The sequence below is a fragment of the Microtus pennsylvanicus genome, chromosome 1 (assembly GCF_037038515.1).
Source record: "Microtus pennsylvanicus isolate mMicPen1 chromosome 1, mMicPen1.hap1, whole genome shotgun sequence".
In the NCBI taxonomy this organism is placed as follows: Eukaryota; Metazoa; Chordata; class Mammalia; order Rodentia; family Cricetidae; genus Microtus; species Microtus pennsylvanicus.
Window position 1 is genome coordinate 123,483,555 of NC_134579.1, and position 22,218 is coordinate 123,505,772.

At 48.9% G+C, this 22,218-nt stretch overlaps 1 long non-coding RNA gene across 1 annotated transcript; it reads right to left on the bottom strand.

The window, feature by feature from the left end:
- Window positions 1-1,880: 1,880 nt before the first annotated feature.
- Window positions 1,881-21,679, bottom strand: LOC142855862 (uncharacterized). The gene is made up of 3 exons (XR_012911550.1): window positions 21,390-21,679; window positions 3,584-4,037; window positions 1,881-3,040 (listed from the first exon to the last, which is right to left on the bottom strand). It is a non-coding gene; the product is annotated as an uncharacterized LOC142855862 (long non-coding RNA).
- Between the last annotated feature and the right edge of the window lie 539 nt (window positions 21,680-22,218).

Genomic DNA, 22,218 nt, shown 5'->3' on the forward strand with positions numbered 1-22,218 from the left:
TTTATAGCACAGAGTTTCTTTCTTTCTTTTTTTAAGTGTTTTGCCTGCGTGAGTGAGTACCGCATGCATGCAGTATTTTGGGAAGCCATAAGAGGGCATCAGCTCTCCTGGAACTGGAGTTACAGATGGTTGTGAGCCACCATGTGGGTGCTGGGAACAGAACTGGGTCCTCTGGAAGAGCAGCCAGTGCTTGTAAGTTCTGAGTAGTCTCTCCAGCCCCCACACAGTGATTATTATAACTGCTTATTTGACCTGGCAAAAGGCACCTCAGTATCTATTGGGAAGAGTCGATGTGTGTCTGTGGGACTGGGCAGCCGTGGGCCAGGAAAGGGCTAAATACTTTGCCCTAACCATCACAGCCGCCTCGTAAGGTGTGCGCTTGGTGTTATCAAGCCTAGTTTACCTAGTGAGGCAGGGCGCCAGGAGAACAGTGACCTGTCCATCTGCTCACAGGCAGGCTCAGGAGCAGTGCTTGATCCAGATAGTTTGGTGGAAGGTGCGCTTGGTTTTTGTTTTAGGGGAATGGTTGAAGAGGTCTCCTTGAATAGCCCTGGATGGCCTGGAACTCGGGGGTAGGCTGGCCTCAACCTGCCTGCTTCTGCCTCCCCAGTCCTGGGATTAAAGGCCTGGACGGACATATCCAACTCTAGATAGCATGTTCAACTACAATCCATACAGCTTTTCTGTCTTTATCTGCATGGGAGATTTCCAGAAGGTGACACAGGAAGCTGCTGATGGTGACTGCCTCTGGAGAGAGGAATTAGAAGTGTTAAGTAGGAAGAGAGATTCGCTGTTTATCCTGTGATTTGTTTTTAAAGTCTCTGGTAGCCCAGTCTGTCCTTGACTTGCTGTGTAGCCCAGGCTGTCCTTGACTTGCTGTGTAGCCCAGGCTGTCCTTGACTTGCTGTGTAGCCCAGGCTGTCCTTGACTTGCTGTGGTAGCCCAGGCTGTCCTTGACTTGCTGTGTAGCCCAGGCTGTCCTTGACTTGCTGTGTAGCCCAGGCTGTCCTTGACTTGCTGTGGTAGCCCAGGCTGTCCTTGACTTGCTGTGGTAGTCCAGGCTGTCCTTGACTTGCTGTGGTGTTGATCTTCCTGCCTTCGCTTGAGTGAAGGAATCACAGGTGTATGACATCACACACACATCCTGCAGGGCTGGGGATTGAACTCTGCTCAGTGAGCTACATCTCTATCCACGCCCCCCCCCCCAACTCCCTCTTAGTTTGAAACAGGGTCTCACTCTGTAGCACAGGCTGACATTCATATGTGGGTTTTTTTTTGTTTTTTTTTTTTTGTTTTTTTTTTTTTAATTTTTCGAGGCAGGGTATCTCTGTAGCTTTTGGTTCCTGTCCTGGAACTAGCTCTTGTAGACCAGGCTGGCCTCGAACTCACAGAGATCCACCTGCCTCTGCCTCCCGAGTGCTGGGCTTAAAGGCGTGCGCCACCACCGCCCGGCTTCATACGTGTTTTGATACAGTGACTCATTGCATAGTCCTGGCTGGTCTGGAACTCCTCAAACTCCTCGTTAGGATTGCAGATAAGAGCCATGACCTTCAGCTCCATGACCTTCTGTCCTATTTTCTCTTGATGCTGGGCACTGTGTGGTCATTGCCTCCCTTTGTTATGGTCCTAACCTCGCCGGGATGTGTGGCGGGTGGGGAGGGCTTTGGAGGTGACTGGAAATGATTAGGTTATGAGGTTGGGGTCTCATGAATGGAAATAGTGTCCCTATGAGAGGAATCCAGAGAGCCGTGCGGGGGACACCCCAAGAAGACAGCTGCGTACAAACCAGGAAGTGGGTCCTAATCAGACACCAAGTAGGACTTGCCAGAATTGTGAACAAAAAAAACGCTCATTGTTTTTTTTCTGTTGATTAAATTTTTTATTGAGTGCTCCATTTTCCTCTGCTCCTGTCCCTGACTCTCCCCTCCCGAAACGCTCATTGTTTAAGCCACAAGGTGGTATTTTGCCACGACAATCTGAACAAATGGCTAGACACATGTATGGGTCAGTTTCCTAAGTTAAAGAAGTTCCTGGACCCAGTCCCCCAAAGTACATTATCACTAATATTCACCTCAGCTGAGGAAAGAGAGCTGAGCCCACTGAGGTGACCTGACTGGTTTGGCAAAAGGAATGCTGGGATTACAGATGAGCCAAGACACCCTGCTGCTCCCTTGTCTTCCCTGAATGGTTTTTTTTCCCCTTTATGATGATTACACAGTTTCTGTCATCCCTGAGAAGGCGTCTGGCTCACCATCCCATCTTTTCTGAGTGTAAGCTCAGAGCAGCCCTCGGACACCTGCAGGTCCAGCCGACTCCCATTCTTGCTCCAAAGTGCAGGGCCAGTCACACTGCTCCAGACTCCAGCAGAACCTCCTTGGAATCTGTCCTCTCTGTTTACCCCAGCGTGATGATGGCTGTGTTCAGAGCTGGTGCATCGCCTCAGCTGGAGAAAGTGGCAGAGTCACAGAAGCCTGGCTGGGGTGGCCAACATCCAGGGCATGTCTGTGACGGACAGCCTCCGGGTTCGGGATGTTCCCAGCACCTTCCCACCGCTCACGCTTGGAGGGAGAAGGGCCTCAAAATAGCTGTTGCTTCCCCAGCCCGGCGCTAGGCCAGAGACAGGAATAGACATCTGGGGGTGGCTGCCTCAGCCTCCCTCAGGGCCTTTGGGGGCTGGGAATAGACAGAGGCCAGACCCCTCCCCTAGCATGGTATGTCAGTGTCTTCATGTGGTAACCTGTCTATGACAGTCCAAGTGTCAGAGGTGCTCCTGTCTCATCTGGTCAGTCTCTAGCTCTGGTCAGACAACGGCCGTGGCCTGGTGGGTTCCAAGTGCCCTTTACTGCTGCCTCCTGCAGTCCTCTTGTAGCAGGCATCCAGGGTCACATGATTGAGGTCACATGGTCAGGCAGAGGCCAGAGTAATGGTGAGGTAGCCTCCTGGCTCTAGAGAGGTGGAATGCGGAGAACTCAACCTGCCTGGTCTATCTCCAGCCTCCACATCCTGTGTCCTGCATGCTCTTGGGCCTCAATTTCCTGACCTGTAAAGTGAGTAGAATAAACTGGATGTGGTGATGGATGGCTATAATCCCAGCACATGGGAGGCTGAGGCAGGAGAACTGTGTAGTTCAGGGCCAGCCTGGAAGACTCTATCCCTTCCATACCAAACAATATTAAAATATTGAGTACAAGAAACACCCGCCTGCTAGAGCGGTTGTGAGGGCCAGATGAGTTGACATGTCAATGTCATTATGACTGGTGTTTTCTTATCACACTTTTCAATCTTAAGGCACTGGGTGAGCATGTTATGTGCTGGGTACCACTACGAAGCCTATATTAATGTAGCTCACACAGAAGCCTCTTCTGAATCAGCCACTATGCTAGATGTGTTTCGAGACAGGGTAGATAAGGCTGACCTGGAACTCACAGAGATGCCCCTGCCTCTGCCTCCTGAGGACTGAGATTAAAAGCTTGTGCTAGACACATTCCCTCATTTTATTCTTCACATTCACCCCTGAGGAGCCTTTACCACAGCTCCCTTTTATACAAGTGGGGAGAAAGGATCAGAGAGCTGAAATCCTTACCTCAAGCCACACAGCCGGAAGCTAGAAGAGGCAGGATGTGAAAGGCTTCCTGTCCAGGGCTCTTTGTGGGGAGGCGGACAAGCGGCTCCTTTGTTAGCGTTGTTAGTTCACGCTAGGTGTCAGGTTCACGGAGAAGGGCTTGCACTCGCTACCGCTCTGCCCTGCTTTCTCAGACCTCTGCCCAGGTTTGTGTGCTTTGCAGTCTCTTGGGACAGGAAGCCCCAGTCTCGTGTCTCTCGCAGCGTCCTGGATGAGGTAGCCCAGCCAGAAGCTCCAGTCTCTGCCTCCCTCGCGTGCCTCCATGACTGTCCCTGTCCCATCTGTGGCGGAAAAGACTGGCTGCTGAGAAGTCTGGAGACTGGATCAGCCTGCGACATCAGAGTAGGCTTCCTGGAGCTGGCAGAGTCTCAGCTGAGGAAAGGTGGTAGGAGAGACATAGGTAGCAGAACAGCATCTGCAGGCAGGGAAAGGACCGAGTTCCAGAAACCGAATAATAGGGTGGAAGCGGGAAAGGGCATCTAGGCCATAAAGATGCCCTGGGGTTAGGCCTTCAGGAGCTTGCTGCCCACACTACGGCACTTGCTTCCTGTTTGCAGGACTGAGAAAGGGTCTAGACGTTTCCATCCAGTTGCAGGGAAGGGCAGAGCTCAGGACGCTGCGATATGAATGGGGACCTGGTAGGAAAGCTCAGCAGCCAGCCGGGAGAAGAGAGACAGACCGGGGAAGTAGGGATGGAAACAGGGGTTCTGAAAAGTGTTTGGAGGTCACACTGGTGGGGCCAGTGAGATGGCTCAGTGGGCAAAGGTTCTTGTTGCCAAGTGTGAAGACTTGAGTTCAATCCCTGGGACCCACATGGTGGAAGGAGAGGACCAACTCTTGGAGCTGAGCTCCACATATGCACTGTGGTCCATACATCCATATACACACATGCATGCACACCCATATACACAACCACACCCCCACAGACACCCATATACATACATCCATGTACACACCCACCCACCCCCACATACACACACCCCACACCCATATACACATAGTCATGCACACCCATCCATATACACAACCACACCCCCCACAGACACCTACCCACACACGCACACACACATACATACACACACACACAAGTAATTTATTGTGTTTTCTTTTTCTAGACAGGGTCTCACAATGTAGTTCTGGCTGACTTAGAACTCACTCTGTAGATCAAGCTGGCCTTGAACTCCCAAAGACCTGCCTCCCTCTGCCTCCCGAGTGCTGGGATCAAAGGTGTGCCCCACCATGCCCAGCTCACAAGTGATTTTTGTAAAACTAGCCCTGATGACATGTTGCAGCACCAAAGGTCACCCAGAAACTTTGTAACTTAAAACAGCAGCTTCTCTTGCATGTACTGAGTACAGATCTGCACAGCGGTCTCGCAGGATGCTGGGCTAGCTGGAATGGCTCCCTTCACAGTGAGAGTCATCCTGTGAGCTGGACCCCTGGTTGGGACAGTTCAGCCTCAGTACACCTCCATGTGACCTCTCCAGCCCAGAAGCCATGGGGCCTGCACTGTGGCACATGCTGGCAATCCTGGCACTTGGGAGGTGGAGGCTGGAGGATCAAGAGTTCAAAGCCAACCTGTGCTACATAGCAAGACCCTGCCTCAAACCAAAAACAAAGCAGGGGCTGAGAATGTCTCGGTGGTTAAGCACTTGTCCTGCAAACATGAAGACCAGAGTTCAAATCCATAGCACCCCCATAGGAAGCTGGGCTGAAGACCTGAGTTCAAATCCTCAGCACCCCCGTAGGAAGATGGTCATGGCTTGCATTCCTGCAACACCAGTATTTGGGATAGAAACAGGCAGATCTCAATAGTCAGACACACTAGTCAAAACAGAGAACTTCCAGTTCAGGGAAAGAGTATCCAGACATCCTAGTCTGGCCTCTGCATGTGTACATGGACACACACTCACATGTATTACAACATGCACCCCTACACACACACACACACACACACACACACACACACACACACACACACACACACCCCAGAACTACCATGTCTTTTCTGGTCTCAGAAGACCACTTCTGTGTAGCCTAATCACCAACAACAGTCCCCAGAGCAGCCTGACTCAAGGCAGGGGACATAAACTCTGTTATGATTGTTCTGTGTATGCATTGATCACAGTGTCCACTAAATGACATTTGGCACATTTGCAAGGGTTTGGGGAATTAAGCAACCACCTTCCTGGTTTCAAAACAATTTTTTTTCAATCTATGCACATGAAGCAATCACTCTGTTCAGGCCCTTGCAACCACTAATCCAGCTTCTGTCTCCATGGCTTTACCTATTTTGAGTATTTCATATAGAAGAAATCCTATGTGACCTTCTGTGTCTGGCATCTCTCGCTTAGCTCAGTATCTTCAGGGTTCACAAGGTTCAACCAACCTATAAGACATATCATTATTACCTTTTTTGTTTGTTTGTTTTTGGAGACAGGGTTTCTCTATGTAACAGTCCTGACTGGCCTGGAATTCACTCCGTAGACCACGCTGGTCTGGAACTCACTGAGATCCACCTGCCTCTGCCTCCCAAGTGCTAGGATTAAAGGCGTGCATCACCACCGCCTGGCGAAAGGAATACATATTCATAGCATACAGAAGAATTATCCCATAGCAGGGGGCAGGAGGGCTGAATAATGCTTCATTCTATGTCTGTAGACTACAGTATCTTTTTTTCATTTTCTTTCTTTTTTTAATTAATTTATCTTTTGAAAAAGGATCTCTCTATTATGTAGCCCCGACTGTCCTGGAATTTGCTATGTAGACTAGGCTAGTCTCAAACTCCCAGAGATTCACCTGGTGTAGTAGTGTATACCTTTGATCCCAGCACCTGGGGAGACAGAGACAGGTGGATCTCTGTGACTTCAGAGCCGGTCTGGTCTACAGAGTGAGTTCTGGGACAGCCAGAGCCACATAGTGAGACCCTGTCTCAGAAAAAAAACAAAATTCCCAGAGATGCACTTGCCGATGCCTCCTGGATGTTGAGGTTGAAGGTGTGCACCGCCACTGCAGTTTAAGCCTAGAATGTCTTCACCTGTAAACAACAGGCTGTGTGGAGAGCCCTGTCAACAGCGGTGAACAAAGGCCTGAGCTCCTGTTTCGGTTCTTTTAGAGATGGAGTTATTGTTGTATCGTAATTCTATGTTTAACTTTCTGAGCAACGCCAGACTGCTTCACAGCAGCTGCACCATTTTACACACCCACTGGCAATGTTCGGACGTAGTGGACTCAGTTCACTTATTAAGAACTGAACACTCAGCTTGATACAGCAAGGAGGTAGATCTTAGGAGAGTAAGCTGCTCTCCAGCCTTCTTGAGTGGAATAAGTAACCTGAAGGCCTCAGTGATTGAAGTCTGAGTCCCATATTGTCACCAAAGGTCACATAGAAGCCCAGGGTTTGGGCCACAACCCGAGGCCTTGGTGGTGTCTGCCAGAACCATCCCGAGTTGATGTCATCTGGACCCAGGCCACTAACAAGGGCCATGTCTGAGTCCGTGGTCCAGCTGGAGTCTGTGTTGAGGTCTGTGGCCCACGTCACCTCAGGAGGCCTTAGGAACTATGCAAGATGAAATCAGAGGGCCCTGCTGAGCTGGCCCACTGTTCACTGGCCCTGGGAAAGCCGGCCTTGCCTCTCGCTGGACACTACAGCAAGAGAGGTGGCCCCCACCCCTCACCACAAGTGAGGGTGAACTGACCCCGAAGGGGAGCTGACTTCACCCCCTTGCCTGGGGCAGGTGGTCCCAGTGGCCCAAGTGACTAGCTCAGCTACCACCCAGGCCCACAGCCAGGCCTTGGGTTGGCCCACCCTAGCATCTAGGACCTGCTGGGGTTCGTGAAGGAACTGGTCCTGTGGAACACTACCTGCAGGGTCTCCATGACTCGGGGCAGCAACAGGATATCAGAGAAGAGTTCCCGTGAGGATCCAGTGAGGATGGTGACCAGAAACCAGAGGCCTTGACCAGACCAGTGGCTCATTGCAATGAACATTTACTAGTAAAGCTGATAGGACAGAAGGGTGTACTGTGTCACACACTGAGGCCCCCAATGTCACCAGGATGAAAGAAGAGGTGTTGGAGAAGCAGGAAAGGAGAAGCAAGAGGGGGTTTTGTTGTTTTGGTTTGCTGTTCTTGTTTTTGTTTACTTTTACTTTGTTTTGTTTTCTTTTGTAGGGGGCACTGCAGGGGCGAGGGGATGATATGGGGGATCAGGAAGTGAGCAGAGTTGAGGTGCATGATGTGAAACTCTCAAAGAATCAATAAAGGAGTCAAAGAAGAAAAGAGAGGAAAGGAAAAGACCTCAGTGGAGCCAGGCATGGTGGCGCACGCCTTTAATCCCAGCACTTGGAAGGCAAACGCAGGCGGATCTCTGGGAGTTGAAGTCTACCCTGGTCTGCTTAGTGAGTTCCAGGACAACCAGAGCTACCTAGTGATGCCTTGCTTCAAACAAACACAAAGCCCTCAATGGCACTGGAGAGATGCTCAGTGCTTAAGATCACTTGCTGCTGTTGCAAAGGACTCAGGTTCAGTTCCCACATGGCATCTTACAGTCATCTGTAACTCCACTTCCAGAGAATCTGACACCTTCCTCTGACACGAGCGATGCACAGACTTGCACACATGCAAAAACCCATATACATGAAATTTACAAAATGAGAGACTTTGGGGCTGGTGAGGTGACTGAGGGGGTGAAGGTGCTGGTTATGCAAACCCGGCATCCTGATCACTCTAGAACCTATGCAAAGATTGAAGGAGAGAACTGATTTCACAAAATTGCCCTCTACAGACATGCTGTGGCACGCACATACACACATGCACACACGCATGCATGTATACACACACACATACACACACACACACCATTAATAATAGCTTAGAGTCCCTGTGTTGGCAAGTCTTTTCTCAACTTGACACAAATTGTAGTCATCCGGCAAGAGGGACCTCAATTGAGAAAATGTCCCCTTCAGACTGACCTTTAGGCATTTTCTTAATTAGTGATCAATGGGGAAGGGCCAGCCTGCTGCAGGTGGGGCCATCCCTGGGCAGGTGGTCCTGGGAGGTATATAAAAGCAGGCTGAGCAAGTCACGGGAAGCAAGCAAGCCAATGAGCATCACCCCTTCATGGCCTCTGTGTCAGCTCCCGCCTCCAGGTTCCTGCCTTCAGTTCCTGCCTGACCTCCCTGTATCATGGACTCTAAAGTGTAAGATGAAACAAATCCTTTCCCCTCAGATTGCTTTGGGTCATGGTGCTGTATCACCGTGGTAGAAACTCTGACTAAAACATGGCACCTGAGCACTCTCCCGCTGTCTCCCTACCATGTGAGGACAGTGGTCTCTCAGGAGCCCGCCCTTGCCAGAAATGGGCTGAGGGGACACTTTCACTTCAGACTTCTAGCTTCTAGACTTAGCAGTAGGCTAGAGGCCACTCCACCCAGCCCACGGTTATTACAGCCGTTCTAACTGGTCAGGGTGACAACAGCCCCTGCTTTATTTACAGCCGTTCTAACTGGTCAGGATGACAATGGTCCCTGTCTTTCCCCTCCCTGCTCTTTCCCCTCCCTACCAATGCTTATCTATCACCCTCTCCTCACTTTTAGGAATCTTGAGATTAACTAATGAACAGTAATATTGAATTGTTCTTCTTGATTTATTTTTATTTTATGTTCATTGGTGTTTGGCCTGCATGCGTGTCTGTGTGAGAGTGTCAGAATCCCTGGAGCTGGAGTTACAGACAGGTGTGAGCTGCCACATGGGTGCTGGGAATTGAACCCAGATCCTCCAGAAGAACAGCCAGTGCTTTTAACCACTGAGCCATCTCTCCAGCCCCGAACTATTTTTGCAAACGTTTTATTTATGTGTGCGTGTGTACCTGTGTTTTGGGGAGGGAGGACTTGCATGCCATTGCATGCATGTGGAGGTCAGAGGACAACCTTAGGAGCCAGTTTCTCCAGCACAGTCCAGAGGATCCAACTGCATCCTCAGGCTTAGTCACAGGGATTTGAACCACTGAGCCATCTCGCCAGATCTCTTTTAATTTAAAAAAAAGATCATTTACATGTGTCTGTGGGGGTTCTAGGGGTTCCCCTAGATGCCAGAAGAGTGTATCCTAATCCCTGAGCCATTTCTCCAGTCCCACCTTTAATTTTTAAAAGAGTTGGGACCGAGTGTGGTGGCACAGACCCTTAATCCCAGCAGTCAGGAAGCAGAGGCATGCATCGTCTCAGCCTTCCAAGGGCTGGCATCAGAGGGGTGGGCTGCGGCCGGGCGGTGGTGGCGCACGCCTTTAATCCCAGCACTCGGGAGGCAGAGGCAAGCGGATCTCTGTGAGTTCGAGACCAGCCTGGTCTACAGAGCTAGTTCCAGGACAGGCTCCAAAGCCACAGAGAAACCCTGTCTCGAAAAACCAAAAAAACAAAAACAAAAACAGAGGGGTGGGCTGCTATGCCGAGACAGATATACACGTTTCATGAAAATTTGGAAATCTGAAACAACTTCCTCCTCCTCCTCTTCTTCTTCTTCTATTATTATTATTATTATTATTATTATTATGTTGCAGGTCTCACTTTGTAGGGCTGGCTAGCGGGCTTAGCTGGTCTGGAATTTACTATACAGACCAGACTGGCTTCATACTCACAGAGATCCACCTTGGTCTGCCCCCTGAGTGCTGGGAGCCATCCCTTCTGAGCTGAAGCGGTGGCGGCTAGGACAGCCTGGGGAAAGATAAACAGAAGAACTCAGCCCCAGACACAGTGCTGAGTGGGAGGCCTCAAGAGCGCTGTGGATCAAATAAATGATAAGTGCTGTGTGGAAAGTTCTGGGTCTACTCAACAAATATTTATGGAACATTTTATACTAATGCTGGCTAACATTATGTGGTATTGACCAAGGGCCAGGGGCTTTGCATGCTGGAAAAAATTGAGCCATAATATATATAGAAATAGATACTATCTATATCTATTTCTCTCTCTCTCTCTCTCTCTCTCTCTCCATATATATATATGCATATACAGTAAGACACACAGCTCATCACATCTTACATACCAGATAAGCTCTAGAACATTCTCAGCCCCCAGACTGTGCCTTCTCACATATGTTCTGTTTAGTTTTCCTGATACTAACAGAAGGGAAGCCACGTTGCAGACAACCGCAGGGTCAGCCTAAAGCACGAGGGAGTCCTTGTCCCTGCCAGTCCTCCTGACATCCAGGAAGGCCGGTCGGTCTTGGGAGGCTGCAGCTCTTCACTGAGCTATGACTGGTCTCTGGCTAGGAATCCTCTGTGTTCCTGTGTCCGGGTGAGGGGGTGCAGAGCCACTTCCCACCCCGCCAGACAGCAAGGCCATCATCTGGGAGCACTGTGGTCAGAGGCTGGACAGCGGGCATGCGGCCGACAAAGACTGTTAAACAGTACAGGGCAGAGGATCAGCTTGTCCTGGGCTTAATTGGCCTGACTGTGGAGAAAAGGACCCTTGCTGTGTCAAAAGCTCTTAGGCCACACTTCTGAGCTTTCCTCAGAACAGCAAGGAAGATCCAGAATGCCCTAGAGGCGGGAGGAGGTGCCACATGGCCCCCATGTATTAGTGCCAGCCCCTTCCAACCTGTCTTCACTACAGCTAAAGCTAGTCTCCTTGTGGTTCAGCCTGGGGCCTTTGCGCCCAGTTTTCTCGCCATCTGGAACCCTCTGCCTCCTGGACTTCCCTGTCTTGCCGGCCTCTTCACAGGACTTCTCTCTGGACAAATTGCCCTACTTAATGCTGCCCCTACCAGCCAGCACACGGAGCCAGATGGCCTGGGTAGAAAGGTCAGCTCTACTGCTTAATGGCTGTGTGACGTTAGGAAAATGACTTCACCTCTCTCTGCCACCATTCCCCCAGGTATAAAACAAGGGTGGCAATATTACCTCGAATCACATAGGACTGTCATAAGGAGTTACATTATTTAACTTCTGTTAGCAGTGACTGGTCCACAGGATGTGCTTTATAAAGATTTGACCTTTTTTTTGAGCAGTGTTGTGACATATGACTGTATCCCCCCCAACACTTAGGAGATGGAAACAGAATGGGAGTTAAAGGTCATTCTCAACAAGATAATAGTTTGAAATTAGCCTGGTCTACGTGAGACCCTGTCTTAACAACGTGAGATTTTGCTCACAGAGCAATTTTCCCATCCTGAAATTATTGTGCTGTTGAGTTGTTATTACTTGATTCTGTTTCCTCCAAAAGAAAAAGAGTCCTATGAGGACAAGACATTGGTGTGCTCTGTGCAGTAGCGTCTCTGCCGTCTCTGCCGTCACGGGACAGGGCCCGGCACAGAGGAGAACGACAGGCTGTGGCCGTCTGCTTGCAGCCTCTCCACTCCCTGGCCTTTGCCGCTCCCTCTACTTGGAACTCTTCCCCAGGAAGAAGAAGATCTGCCTGCTGGTGTTGGGTTCCCTGTTTATCCCTCTTCCACTCTCTATCCCCAAGATCCAGACAGTCAGGGAACAAAAGCAGACGCCCCAGGGTTGGGCGCTCCCGCTACTGCCCCCTGTTCAGCAGCCAGGGAAACAGAGTGGAAAAAGAATTCCCTCAAGGTCATCGTCTCACAAGGGAACCAACAAAGTCAGAGCAGCTCGGCCAGGCCAGGCGATTCCTTTTTGTTAAACCGTGGGGTGGGGGGTGGGGACTTGGGGGGGTGGGGGGTGGGGGCTTGGGGGGGTGGGGGGTGTTTCCCCCAAGCAGACTAGCAAGCGCATGTGGCCAAGCTGACCTCTGTCTTTCATACTTACTGCATGTGGTGACTGTGTCTCATGCCAGGGCTGGAGCTCAGCATCACGATCTGACTCACCTGGCCACTTGGTGAAGCGAGAGCTCAGAACAGATGAGCCCACATTCAGCCCACTACCTGTGAGAGAAAAAATCCTCCCACTGAGGCTCGGAGAAATGAAAGGCTTTGACCAAGGACTGTAGTGAATCCATAGCAAAGTGTCCTCACTGAGCCCTGAATGTCTCACTTGAGACCTGAGGCCATTTCCAGTGTCCTTATTGGATCTGCCATCTGCAGGGCCTGGAGAGCGGCTGTGGGGGAGGGGCCAGGGCAGCTAGGCTGTATCAAAATCTAAATTTCTTTTTATTTTTCTTTATGTATACTTTTATGTGCCTACCTGAGTTTATGTGCACCATATGTGTGCAGGTGCCACAGAGGCCAGCAGAGGGCGTTGTGTCTCACAGAGCCGGTACTCTGGAGTTGTGAGCTCTTAAGGTGGGCGCTGGAAACCAAACATGGGTCCTTTACAAGAACAGCAAGTGCTCTTCACCACGGAGCCACCGCCCCAGCCACCTCTCATTCTAATTGGGGGTTGCTGCTCACCACAGCATGCAAGTAGCAGGGCAGAGGACAACTTTTGGTTCTCTGCTCTCCTCCCACTACAGGTTATGAGATCAAACTCAGGTTATACAGCAAGCACCACCATCTGTTGAGCATCTAACTGAACTGGAAACCTAAGACTTAAATTTCTTTCTTTTACGATTTATTTATTAATTATATATGCAGAGGGCACCAGACCTCATTACAGATGGTTGTGAGCCACCATGTGGTTGCTGGGAATTGAACTCAGGACCTCTAGAAGAATAGCCAGTGCTCTTAACCTCTGAGCCATCTCTCCAGCCCCAAGACTTACATTTCTATATCATCTCTGCAGGCCTTTGTCCATTCCCCTGATAGAGAAGGAGAGAGAAAGGTAACTCCTTTTGCCCCAGAGCTACTAGTCAATTCACAATTAAATGATCATATGTTTTTTTTTCTTTCAGTTTATTTATATGGTGGATTACATTGATAGATTTGCATATGTTGAACCAGCCCTGCACCTCTGGGATGAAGCCTACTTGATCATAATGGATAATTTTTCTAATGTGTTCTTGGATTCGGTTTGCCAGTATTTTATTGAGAATTTTTGCGTCGATATTCATGAGTGAGATAGGCCTGTAATTCTCTTTCTTGGTTGGGTCTTTGTGTGGTTTTGAATCCAAAGTCCAAAGAATCAATGAAACAAAAAGTTGGTTCTTGGAGAAAATCAACAAGATAGACAAACCCCTATCCAAACTAATTGAACAACAGAGAGAGAACACGCAAATAAATAAGATCAGAAATGAAAAGGGGGACATAACCACAGACACAGAGGAAATTCAGAGAATCATTAGATCTTACTACAAAAGCCTGTATGCCACAAAACTGGAAAATGCAAAAGAAATGGACGTTTTTTTAGATAAGTACCATATACCAAAGCTAAACCAAGACCAGGTGAATGATCTAAATAGACCTGTTAGTCGCGAAGAACTACAAACTGTTATCAAAAATCTCCCTTCCAGAAAAAGCCCAGGACCAGATGGTTTCAATGCATAATTCTACCAGAACTTCCAAGAAGAGCTAATACCTATACTCCTTAATGTATTTCACAATATAGAAACAGAAGAGTCATTGCCAAATTCCTTTTATAAAGCTACAGTTACCCTGATACCAAAACCACACAAAGACCCAACCAAGAAAGAGAATTACAGGCCAATTCACAATTAAAAAAATAAAACACAACAAAACACAAAAAACCAAACACTACTTCTTGTTCTCAACTACCCTGTGGGACAAGTATGCATTGAATCCCATTTTCCAGGTGAGAAAACAGAGGCTCGGAGTAAGGAACCCACAGGGAGAGGCGCACACCTTTAGTCTCTGAGTTTAGATCTTTGAGTTCGAGGCCAGCCCTGGTCTACAGAATGAGCTCCAGGACAGCCAGGGCTACACAGAGAAACCCTGTCTCAGAAAACCAAAGGGTGGGGGGGCGAAGGAGAAGATTCACATCTCAGCAGCCTGGCTTCTGAGCCCATACGCTTAACCATATGCTACAGCACAGGGCAACACAGTAAGAATGCGCACCAGCCACTGGGGCCCTTATGATGGAACCCAAGGAAGATCTCCCGGCTAGCTCGGCACAGTTTTCTGGGACCACAACCCCTGCGGGGGCAAATACATCTTTCACTAATTGTCCTCCCATTCTGATGCTCCCGGCAGTCTTGGCTGGATTTCCGAATTATTCTCACCTTGATTCATCCCAGCTTCTCCCGCAGAAGCGGTGAGTTATTTTGGGGACTTGATGGCTCCCTCTGGCTGCCCATGACCCCCCTGCCCAGTTGCAAACACCTCTCCCTCACAGTGCACGCTTCATTAAGCAGTTCTGCCGCTTTCTGCCCCCTGCAGCTGTCGTCAGCTCCCAGTCTGAGCACCTGCCCTCCTGCCCGCTCCCTTGCCCACCCAGCTTCCGTTAACTCTACCCTGATCCCTGGCCCCAGCTTTGTCCCAGAGTAATGACCTGCCCTCCGATTTAAGAATTCTTCCCCAATAGAGCAAAACCTCCCTGCACCATTTGGTGAACCAATACTTTTGGCTGGCATCCACATTCCCTGTTTCAGCAAGAGCTCAGTCTTCAATGTCACTCAGCACCCCCCTTCAGGGGGGGAGTTGTTAAAAATTACCAAGGATGAATTTTAGGTTATGAATATCTTACCACAATTTATAAAAGTGCACCCAAGAGGGTGCAAGGATGCCTCCCCCCCATCCCCTGCCGCCACCGCTACTGTCTTATGTCACAATGCGTGGGGCTGACGTCATAGGGACCGGCGTGGGTTCTGCAGTAGCTGTCTGTCTGTTTCCCTCTGCTCCTGGCTCGCCCATCTTCCAGCTCCGAGCTCTGCCAGGGCCGCCTGCAGGCCTCGCTTGCTTTTCAAAAATAACTCGAGTCTCTCACAGAGGCCCGGGCTGCTTCCTGGGTGTCCCGGGGCTGCGCTGATCCCCGCAGCACAGAACTTCACCAGCTTTGACTCTGGCCCGGCTGATGAACCTCAGCGTCTGCTGGAGTAGGTCTTGTATTACTATGGCCACTGTTAACCGTCAAGGAGGAAGGACAGGCAGATGTCCTCGGTCCCAACAGGTCCTGCTTTCACGCTAGTGCCCTGGACCGGCAGAGCACAGGAACTTGCCCTTGGTTCCAGTTAGCTGTTTTCTCCTTGTTTCTCTTAAATATCTGCTTCCCTGTCTAAAGTAGGGGATTTTCCCCCCATTTTATCTTCTTCCACTCCTCTCCAGGGTCTCTTTTTTCCTCCCACCTCTGAGACAAGGTCTCACTATTTAACACTGGCTAACTCAGAATTTGTTATGTAGACTAGGCTGACCTCAAACTCACAGATTCCCCTGCCTCTGCCTCTTGAGTGTTGTACCCTCAGGATCTTATGTAGCCCCGGCTGGCCTCAAACTTGTTACATAGCTGGGGACAATATCATTGAATTCTCCTCTCTCTCTCTCTCTCTCTCTCTCTCTCTCTCTCTCTCTCCGTCCTTCCCTCTTTCTTTTGTTTTTCAAGACAGGATTTCTCTGTGTAGCAGCTCTGACTGTCCTGGAACTCACTTTGTAGACCAGGCTGGCCTTGAACTCACTGAGATCTCGGCCTGCCTCTACCTCCCAAATGCTGGGATTAAAGGCATGTGCCACCACGTCTGGCCTTCTCTCTCCTCTCAAAGCTGTGTGGCCAGCTCCTATTTATTCTGAGACAAAGTCTCACTAGTTACTGTGGCTAGCCTGGAACTCACAGCTATCCCCTTCCTCTGTGAGTTGGTCTGCACATGACACAGGGCATGTGAAAGGCTGAGGACAATCTTTAGGAGTGAGTTCTCTCCTCCCACCACATGAGTGTCCCGGGTTTTAAACTCTAAGTCATCAGGCTTGGTGCCAAGCTCCTTTCCCCACTGAGCCATCCTGACAGTCTCAGTGTGCATGTCTGTAGGCGATGTGCATGTGAAACTGAAGGCAATGGATCCTTCTGGAGTTATAGTTGGTTGTGAGTCAGCTGACATGGGTGCTGAACTCAGGTCCCGTGGAAGAGCCGTGCATGTTCTTAGCAGTTGAGTTGAGCCAACCCTCCAGCTCCTATTTATTTTAAAACAAGGTCTCACTATGAAGCCCTGGCTGCCCTGGCACTCTCAGAGAGCCACCTGCTTCTACCACCTGCTTCCACCGATGCTGCGTGCAGGTGTGTGCCACCAAACCTGGAGGAAGTGGTTTTAGACAGGCAAACAGGCAGCCGACAGAAACCACGTGGTAAGTGCTCTGTGATTTAGCTAATGTCGTTACTGCTGCAGAACAAACTACCCCCAATGCAATGGCTTTTAGCAGCAGCGGCGGCAGCTACTTATTTATGAGACATGGTCTTGCTATGCTGCCCTGGCTAACCTTGAACTCCTCAGCACAATGGATCCTCCTGCTTCAGCCTCCTGAGCAACTGGGACTAACTTTGGTACAGAGCCTGGCCGAAGCAAGAACATGGATTACCTTGCATGGTTTCTACTTTTCATTCGGCCAGCCTTTGTTTATTTGCTTTTGTTTCTCTGTGTAGACCCGGTTGTCCTGGAACTTGCTCTGTAGACCAGGCTGGCCTCAAACTCAGAGCTCCACCAGCTCCTGCCTCCCAAGAGCTGGGACTAAAGGCATGTGCCACCACCACCCGGCTGACAGTCTGTGTTCTAAAGGCTTGACTGGGTGACACTGGCTGCCCTGGAGGGTGGTAGTTTTCCCCAGGGCTGTGCATGTGTCCTTAGGACCTGGAGCTGGCTTCTACAGAAAAACTCATCCAAGAGCAAGATCTTGGTGTGTCTAGCGGGCTTATCTAAAAACCTACAGACTGTCATTTCCACAAGGTCCTACTAGTTATGTAGGTGAGCCCTGCTCAGTGAGAAGGGCATGACACTGGGGTTGGAGGCCAGGAAGCAGGACCCATCCACGACCTACCTTGAAAAACTGAGGACCCAGATACAACTGGCGTCCAGGAAGATTGCTTGATGGCTGGAGCAACGCAGCAAGACCCCATCTCAAAAGCAGGGGATAGGCATGGTGATTCACATTTTAAATCTCAGTATTCGGGAGGTAGAGGCAGGCAGATCTCTGTGAGTTTGAGACCTGCCTCATCTACACAGCGAGTTCCAGGCCAGCCAAGGCTACACAGTAAGGTCTTCTTCTAAACAAAACAACAACAGACAAGGCAGACGCAGCAGTGTGCTCTTGTAATCCCAGCACTCAGTAGGTATTGGCAGGAGGGACCAGGAGTTCAATTCTCACCAATGTCCAATGAAGACAGCGTTTCACAAGCTGCTGTGAGGCACGCCTTTGATCTCAGTGCTTGAGAGGCAGAGGCAGCAGACCCCTGAGTTCAAGGACAGCCTGGTCTACAGAGCAAGTTCTGGGCAAGTTTTATAGACAAAACCACTGGCTGATCTGATCTGGGCAATTCTTCAGTTGAGTTTCCTGCTCTTCTGGTGACTCAAGGTTGTGCCAAGAATGCAATAAAAAACTAGCCAGAGGGACTAGTGGGGTGGCTCAGGGGTCAGAGCTTTTGTCAATCATACAGAGGACCCCGGTTCAGTTCCCAGCACCCAGATGGTAGCTTACAACCACCTGTAACTCCAGTTCCAAGGGATCTGATACCCTCTGCCGACCTTTCTGGGCTCCTGTATGCATGTGGTGCACATATATACATGCTCAGGTGCACACATATATACATCAAATTATTTTTAAAAAAGAATAAAGCTCTGAAATTCACAGGCCAGCCTTTGTATAAATACACATCCCATTGTCTCAGGTAAATGGCTAGGACTAGAATCAAGGGACTGTAGACAGGTGTATGTTTACTGTGAGAGGCTCTACCAGTCTTCCCAACAGAGCTGCTCTTTTACACCCTGTATTCTCACCAGTACTGTGTGTTTAGAAGTTTTGTTCATCTGAGAAATTCATTCTAGCATGAGAAGGGCTGTCTTATTTTGGTTTTAACTTGCACTTCCCTGCCAGCTAAAGGTTTTGAGATCTTTTCTTGTTCTCTTGTTTGTTCAGTCATTTTGCCTACTTAAAAAAACAAAAAACATGATTAGAGACAGGAAGTAGAGGCAGGTCTACAAAAACGGGAGAATTCTGGGAAGAGGAAAGCCCATTCCTCTGCAGTCCTGACCCAGTCACACAAGAAGCAAGATGTGACTGCCTCGACGAATAAGATGAGAAGCTGTGGATTCCTCCTAGGCTGAGACAGTTTGACCAATGAGATGTGTCTGTTCCTGGTGGTACCAGTAGCTTCAAGAGGTTGATGAGAATCGAAGAGGCTCCTTATGGAGTTTGTGTTAAATGTTTCAAGACTATCCATTTGGGCAAGAGACTGCTCTTTCCTGGGCCACTTGACAGTATGCTGCATGAACTGAACATGCAGAACCCACAGGAAAATGGCTGCTGAACTTTCCAAAATAAGATGGGACAGTCCTTCAGGGTTCTTGCTTCATGAAAGTGTTTGCCAGATATTCTGCCGCACACAAAAGAAAGTGTCTGATGAATTTTGCCTAAATAGGTGGGACAGTCCTTCAAATTTCTTGCTTCATGGAAGAGTCTGCCAGACATTCTGTGGGACACAGAAGAAAATGACTGACAAACTGCCAAGATAGGCTGGATAGCTTCGAATTTCCTGCATCACTGAGAAGCCTGCCAGATAGTCTAGGCCTTTAGGCTGAAGATAGATGCTCCAATGTTATAGAAAAGCTTTGGGTGACTGTCCAGGTAGTCAGATATCTCTGTCATTTCTAGAGTATTTGAAATTGCTTACAATGTGCTTCCTGTTTATTTAGGTAATATTACCCTTCTGGGGTCTTTGATAAAGTTGAAAACTAGATAGTTATAATTATAGTTTTCCTTAGTTATGATAAAAAATAAATTAGATATGAAACTTTAGACTGACAAAGACAGATACAATAGATGATAGAATATTTTCTTTAATTTTGTCAAATACAAATAGACAAAATATTACAACTGTAATTCTTGCTTGATACCTGCTTTGAATTTTACTATGTTAAAGTTAAAATCTTCCTTTTTAATTAGGCAAAAAAAGGGGAGATTATATAGGGTGCCCTTCTGTATGCTGTGAATATGTTTTATTACTATTGGTTAATAAAGAAGCTGATTTGGCTAATAGGCACAATAGAACAAGGTGGGCGATCCAAGCAAAGATACATGGAAAAAAGAAGGCAGAATAGAGGGAGATGTCAGAGCCATCTGAGAAGCAAGACTTGAGTTAAGAAGCTACAAGCCTCATGGCAAAACATAAACTAATAGAAGTGGGTTAATTGAAGTTGTAAGAGCTAGTTAATAATAAGCCTGAGCTAATAGGCCAAATGGTTTGTAATTTAAAAAAATGATTAATGGGGATGGAGAGATGGCTCAGTGGGTAAGAGCACAGGCTGCTTTTTCAGAGGACCCAGATTCGGTTCTCAGCACCCACATGGTGGCACACAGCCATCTGTGACTCTAGTCCAGGGGGGATGTGGCACTCTCTTCTGGCCTTCTATGATACCAGGCGTGCATACATACATGCAGACAACCACTCATATACACAATAAAATAAAAATATTATTACTGTGTGTGTGTACAAGCCACAGTTTAGGGGGATTGGGAGGGGAGTGAACAATTTTGAGTCAGTGCTCTCCTCTACTTCTACATGGTTCAAGGAGTCGGACTCAGGGTGCCACACTTGTTTGGCAAGCACCTTTACTCTTGGAGCCATCTTGCAGACCTTGCCTGCTAAGAGTTTGTTTTCCTTGTCTCAGGTACTAACGGAGAGTTTCTCTGTTTAGTCCTAACTGTACTGCAACTCACTGAGATCCACCTGCCTCTGCCTCCCAAGGGCTGGGATAAAGGCATGCACCACCACCACCCGGCAAAGTAAAAAGAGATCTTAACTCCCACAGATTCTTTGTCATATATGTGTATTCATATATATCTATATATATAATGAATACTTTTCTACTAATCTTTTTCTTTTTTAAAATTTATTTTTTTTATTTTTAAATTGTATATGTGTGTGTATACCTGTATTTGTGTTTGTGCACATGAATGCAGGTGCCTGTAGAGCCCAGAGATGTTGCCCTGGGGCTGGAGGCACCTGGTACGGATGCTGGAACCTGAACTCAGGTCCTCCTCTGCATGAGAGCAGCTTGTGCCGTAACTGCTGGACTGTCTCTCAGGCCCTAATTTTTTTGCCCCCTGAGACAGGGTCTCACTATATGGTAGGATTGGCTCTGTCCGCAGTGCTGGAATTACAGGCACGTGTCATTACACATGGTAAAAACATACATTTTTGAGGCTCATCCACATTCTGATATATATAAGCATTTGATTCCTTCTCATAGCTGAACACTCTTCAACTGTATGGATATACCATAGTTAGTTTACCCATTTGCTTAGCCTTTCTAATTTGTAGTATCTTGTGATTTTAATTTGTACTTCATCACCTAGACACCTGAGCATCTTGGCATGTGATTATTGGCTATTTGCATATCTTTTGTGGAGTTTGCTTTTATTAAGCTTTAACTGATTCTTTGACAGCTTCATAAGACATATATAATGTGTCTTGATTACATCCATTCCCTGCTCCTTCAGACCTTGCAACACATCCCCCCTCCCAGTTTTAGGGCTCAGGCCAACTAATTTGCATCCCCCTTCTGTTTTGTACTAGTGATGGAGCCTGGCCTTGCAAAATCAACATGTCACGGCGCTGTCCCCCAACCCCCACATACAGCTGTAGACACTATTGTGTGTGGGTTCCTATGTGCCAAGCGCATGTTTGGTTCTGGTGGAGAAAGAGAACAGGCCCGCGAAACGAACAGGCCGGCGTACCCATGAAAACAAGTTCAGCTTTGTCTAGTTCCAGATTTCCTGCTCACCTTAAGGTCCTGGGAGGCCCCTGCTCATCGTCTCCGGAATTCCCGTGAGAGTGGTCAGGACGTGGATGCTGGGGGCCGACAGATGTGGCTTCACATGGGCAGACCTGGAGGAAGAAGCCGCGTCTTCCTTCCTTAGGACAGCCCCGGTTGGCCATCTCAAGTGTCATAAGCATGTTGCCACCAACGGTCACTCTTTAATATCCAAACAGGAAGGGGGTGGGGAGAATTTGGACTTGAACCCAGGCCCACCTTCTACTTACTGCTCCAGATCCGAGCCTGGCTTCAGATCAGGGCTCAGGTCTTCTACCCCATCTGCTCTCTGCCTGTTCTCTCTTCCTCGAGGACATCTGTATAGGATAGAGGGTCAGGATGGCCGAGAAGGTAGCCAAGCCTGGACTTGGGATCGCTAACACCACGGGAAGGACGCTCTCCTTGCCTGCAGGGAACGGACCCTGAGTGCCACTTTGCCTCCCAGCCCCTCCTCCTCCCGCAGCCCCTGTAGTCGGGGCTGAGCCGGAATCCGTGGGGAAAGGAGCGGGATTTCGGCTAAATATATACCAGGCTGTTCTAGAATCCAAATAGAACAAAGGAGCAGGGTGTTAAGTTGATTTTTATAAATAAAGAGAGAGGGAGTGAGAGAATATTTTTTCGAGATGTTTAATAAAATCGCCTTGTGAAGAGGCAGGAAAATCACTGGGCTGCGGTGGGAGGCTTCGGAGGAGGACGGGAGGGAGGCGAGAGAGTGGGGGATGCGGCTTCCTTGCTGCCGGGATCCATCCCTTTCCTGCCACCAGGGAGGGACAGTGGCGAGGAGAGGGGCAGAGAGGTA